Genomic DNA, 6011 nt, shown 5'->3' on the forward strand with positions numbered 1-6011 from the left:
AACTTTTTTCATTAGGGCTATGAAAGTCTTTTACAAATCAGTCTGACAGGACCTTTGACAGTATTTCAATCTGAAGTATGGTGGTTTGAAGTGACTGAAATCAGAAAGGTATTGGCAATCATTTTGTATGATATTCTGTGTAGAAGATAACATCCCCTCTGGGCACAGACATCAGTTCAACGTCTAGTTTTTGATTTACATTTGGTTGAGTTGTCAACTAACGTGAATTCAACGTGAAATTAACCAAACATTTCACCATGTCATTGAATTTATGCTAAAGGTTGGGTAAAACAAATACGAAATTCCCTTAGTTGATGGCTTTTTGAAAATCTAATCAGTTTTTCCAGGTTGATTGAACATCATTACATATATTTTTTGGTTGAAATGACGTGGAAACAATGCTGATTCAACCCGTTTTTGCCTAGTGGTCGGTCATCTTTAACCAGGTATCCATGCAAAGTAGGCTACATGTCAGATAAAAAAATGTCACAGCATATTTGTCGATAAACTTTCCATATGTTGACAAAACTAAATAAACCTACCTTTAACAAGATTGGACCTTTTTGTGTAGTTAAAATGATTTATGCGAGAAATTGCGGTGGTAAGCCTTTATGCGGAAATATTGATATAATAACCATCATATCAAAGTAGACTTGGAGTCAGGAGATGATGTGTAATGTGATTCTCCCACTATGACTCGGGAAAGCATGCAGTTTATTAGGCTACATATTAAATAAATGATGATTCATTTCACAGGATGGTGAAAGTGCACGGTGATGAGCTTGTGGCACTTTTCCAATAAATATTGAGGTTTTTATTTTGGTGACATGATGGTAGATGGTTGCGTGTTTGTCATGTACAAATAATCTCACTCTTTTGTCCATAATAATCTCATAATGTGCTATAATATATTTGCGCAATGTATCTGCGAGCGTGCACATTCGCTATATAAAACTAATTTTATTTTATTTATAAAACAACCAGTAGAGTTGAAAATGCAATGGAAACCCATTTCAATTGTATTTTTTATTCGGTACATTTGAATTTAACCGCAAATGTTATTTTTATGTCCACAAATTCAGCACACACAGCCTTTTATCCACAACAAGTCGTTTTGATAGAAACACATCTCTAGTGAATAAATGCGCATAGTTTCCATATAAAATGAACCCAAATATGTATATTTTCATTTAAAATTCTATTTATCCATGAAATAAATAACAACAGCACATCCAATGTTATTGTAGACTAGGCTACTCCCATATCATATAAACAGAGTAATTAATAGAATGCGACTTTACCGTTAGGCTACTAACACAGTAAAAGGAAGAACCGTTATCGACACGAGGCTAAGTATGAAATGTTTTCAAACAAACCAAATAGCCAATGTGTATCACACAGTAAATGTTCCCAAATAATATCACAATCATAAACTAGCCATACTTACGATTCCTCCACAATGACTTCCATCCAGCTCATCATAATAAGAAAACGGTCTGGACCAGATCATCTCCTTCATCCTCACTGCTCTTCAATGTGGCGTCTAACCCATGTGTCGTGGTAAACCATTTAGTTTCCATATTTCTTTATGCACAAAACGAACAAATAAACAATATTTCTGCCTCACGGACGCAGTGGCGGTTCTAGCTTGTATGGCTCCCTGGGTGAACCCCTCCCTTCAGCCCCCACCCCAATAACATTTAAAACTATATAAATATAAATATATATATACAACAACAAATATCAAAAAGAAGTAACAAAGACAAATAGAACCAAATTTGTGTTGATTTGGCACTCCAGCATCGATAAATTACCCATCCCCCAACACTGTGAACCAAGAGTCAAGACTAAACCAATTCACCTTGGTGGTGTGCAGACTGGTTTTATATTATTCTTAACCGATTTCGCACAAACCAGAAAAAAATAAAACAATATGTCTGTGAAATATATATTCACAGTATTATGAATGAATTGTGGTTTATTTAGTAGCATTTTGTAGTGTGACTGATTTTACTAATTGCATTAGTACTGTACAAAGAGGTGCGCAATTTGATAGATTCCCCCGCTCCCCCTACCTCGGGCTTCCAGTGGGGAGACCTGAGGTCAACCTACCCCCGCCCCCCTCCCCATCTCGTACTTCTGAGTGGGAGACCTTCCCAGGCAGTAGCCCGCCTAGCTCACAAACTAGAATCAGGGAGCCCACTCCGACAAGGTTGATTGACCCACAGTCCCACGCGGTGACATGATATCATTGAAGTTACGTGCAAATGAGCGATAGAAAACCGATCGCGCTAATGTCACCATTCCAAATGTTTTTGTGCGGGCGCCTTGTGCCACCCTGGGCGGCTGCCCATGTCGCCATGTCGCCAGCAAAGCCAATACACAATACAACACAACATCAAACAATACATTTATTGCACTATAACAGTGACAAACGGTGCCCACAAACTGATAGTGCCGACATAATGCTGTCCCAACAGCAGAGTCCCAACAGCAGTCACAACACCTTACCACTGCTACCAGCAGAGCCTTGTCTGGCAGCGATCTAACTTCTGTCTTTAAAAAAACATAGCTGACATGGCTGACTTGCCTAAACACACGTAGTTTCTTCTGACAACTGAGATGTACAAACTATAGCATAAGGGGACAGCTAGCGAGGTCAGATGTAGTCAATATAACTATTTGTTCAGCACTTTTGAAATGTAAAGCGACAGTGCTTTGGTATACAAATGAGCAGTGCCGATTTTGGCATGTTCTTACAGTATTCTCCTTGTATACCAAGTCAGAACTGTAGAATAAACCGTAGAATAAATAAAGTGGGTATATGAGAAGACAATGAAAACTCTCACAATATTCAATTATTACATTTCTCTAAAACAAGCAATAGGCTACATGTGCACCACCAAGTCAGAACAGTAGGCTAAATTAGGAGGGGGAAATGGACCAAATTATTAGGGTGAGGCACATGGGCCACTAACAGCTTACTACACAACATACACTTAGTATTGCTTTCTTAGCTATAGTATACATATCTCCCTGGCATATTACATCATTTATGCAGTAGCATACAATACATTTATGGACTCAACTTGTTGTGCTGTGCTCACTTGAACAAGAAGGTGGCGCGGTAGTCCTTCATGGGCAAATTTTATCATCAAACTTTGCCATCAAAGTCTGGCATTCTCTGGATTTATGGTGCTTTCAAGACAACTGGGAACACGGAAATAAACAAGGTTGAATCATGAGGACATCAGTGATCTTCAGGTCGTAGCTCCAGAAAGAGGCCCGAGTTCGTGACTTGCAATTCCGAGTTGGATGACCATTCATAACGTATTTTCCCAGTCGGAGCACATTATTTTCTAAGTTCCCAGTGGTCCTGAACTCACCGAAGTCTGACATTTCCCAGTTCTGAGTTATCAGTTGTTTTGAGCGTGGCAGAAGTCATGCTGGATGGAGAGCAAGGCCAACGTCGAACGTTTATCCTTTTAAGTGTAGAAAATACACCCTTAAACCCAGAATTGAACCACACACTCGACTAGCAGGCTAGTGATTGCTTTGCAATACCTGCAGTTAGTCACTGATTCCTTCCAAACCACTCATTGCTGAATTTGCGATTTCCAATATGTTGTGTAATGTTTGTGTCCAATGGCCGATGAGCGCCGATATGTTTTGTCTATAATATCTCTTCATTATTTTGCTTCATATGACAAGGATTGAAAAGGATTTGCCAGTGGATTGTCAACTTGATTCATGATGATGACTGATAGCTTCTTAACTAACATTTTGAAAGTATGATGTTGACATAATCAGTCCAATCAAAGCTACTGTAGATGTTTTATATTGATTTATTTTTAATTTCACCTTTATTTAGCCATTTAGGCTAGTTGAGAACAAGTTCTCATTTACAACTGCGACCTGGCCAAGATAATAAAAAGCAGTGTGACAAAAACAACAACACAGAGTTACACATAAACAAACATACAGTCAATAACACAATAGAAAAATCTATGTACAGTGTGTGCAAATGTAGAAGAGTAGGGAGATAAGGCAATAAATAGGCCATAGAGGTGAAACAATTACAATTTAGCATTAACACTGGAGTGATAGATGTGCAGATGATGATGTGCAAGTAGAGATACTGGGGTGCAAAAGAGAAAGAGGATAAATAACAATATGGGGATGAGGTAGTTGGGTGTGCTATTTACAGATTGGCTGTGTACAGGTACAGTGATCGGTAAGCTGCTCTGACAGCTGATGCTTAAAGTTAGAGAGGGAGATATAAGTCTCCAGCTTCAGTGATTTTTGCTATTTGTTCCAGTCATTGGCAGCAGAGAACAGGAAGGAAAGGCGGCCAAAGGAAGTGTTGGCGTTGGGGGTGACCAGTGAAATATACCTGCTGGAGCGCATGCTACATTAGGGTGTTGCTATGGTGACCAGTGAGCTGAGATAAGGCGGGGATTTAGCTAGCAAAGACTTATAGATGACCTGGAGCCAGTGGGTTTGGCGACGAATATGTAGCGAGGATCAGCCAACGAGAGCATACAGGTTGCAGTGGTGGGTAGTATATGGGGCTTTGGTGACAGTACACAATGCAATGCAGGTTCACCTTTCGACAATGCAAAAACAATTGAAAAAGTAGTAACTAAGTGAATAATGGAAATTGACTTTTTTTTACACTACCGTTCAAAAGTTTGGGGTCACATAGAAATGTTATTGTTTTTTGAAAGAAAAGCAATTTTTTTGTTCATTAAAATTAAATAAAATTGATCAGAAATGCAGTGTAGACATTGTTAATGTTGTAAATGACTATTGTAGGTGGAAACGGCTGATTTAAAAAAAAAATGGAATATCTACGCAGGCGTACAGAGGCCCGTTATCAGTAACCATAACTCCTGTGTTCCAATGGCATGTTGTGTTAGCTAATCCAAGTTCATAATTTTAAAAGGCTAATTGATCATTAGAAAACCCTTTTGAAATTATGTTAGCGCAGCTGAAAACTGTTGTTCTGATGAAAGAAGCAATAAAACTGGCCTTCTTCAGACTAGTTGAGTATCTGGAGCATCAACATTTGTGGGTTCAATTACAGGCTCAAAATGGCCAGAAACAAATAACTTTCCTCTGAAACTCGTAAATCTATTCTTGTTCTGAGAAATTAAGGCTATTCCTTGCGTGAAGAAACTGAAGATCTGGTACAACACTGTGTACTACTCCCTTCACAGAACAGCGCAAACTGTTTCTAACTAGAATAGAAAGAGGAGTGGGAGCACAACTGAGCAAGAGGACGAGTACATTAGAGTGTCTAGTTTGAATAACAGAAGCCTCACAAGTCCTCAACTGGCAGCTTCATTAAATAGTGCCTGCAAAACACCAGTCTCAACATCAACAGTGAAGAGGCAACTCCGGAATGCTGGCCTTTCTAAATGGAAATAACATAAGCCAATCATGTTGACCTGTAGAATGGAATAGGTTATAAGACCTCTATCATACATTTCACTTTGTTAGTTCTACTACCTCAACATTGCCCATTTTAAACAGGGAGCCAGTAGCTAACAAAATAGCTAGCCAGTCAATCCTAGCTAAAGCAAATAACAAAACCACTCGCTGAAAATAAAACACTTTTCCTAATATCATGACTTATATCAACATCCTTAGCTTGCCCATTCACTAAATATACTGTTAAATAACTAAATATACTGTTAAAAAAACAATAGTTTATGGATGCTGAGCACTAATGCTAGCTTATTAGCTTATTAGCATTAGCTAACCCTTAGTCTCCCTCAGCATATCTACATATCTACTGTAGCTAGTTAGCTACCACCAACCCTGCACAAACCTGTGGCTAACCTGTGGCTAACTCTGCTGCTGCTGCACTTTTACTTTCTGGATGCTTTTTTAGTCTCTCTTTCAGAAGAAGTTCAGAATATCCATATTTGCTCTGTGCAATGCTGCAGACTCTGACCGAGTGACAGGCGTTTTGCTGAGTAGCGACTTGACATCTAACCGGTGCTGTA

The sequence above is a fragment of the Oncorhynchus tshawytscha genome, linkage group LG19 (genome assembly GCF_018296145.1).
Source record: "Oncorhynchus tshawytscha isolate Ot180627B linkage group LG19, Otsh_v2.0, whole genome shotgun sequence".
NCBI classification, from domain to species: Eukaryota; Metazoa; Chordata; class Actinopteri; order Salmoniformes; family Salmonidae; genus Oncorhynchus; species Oncorhynchus tshawytscha.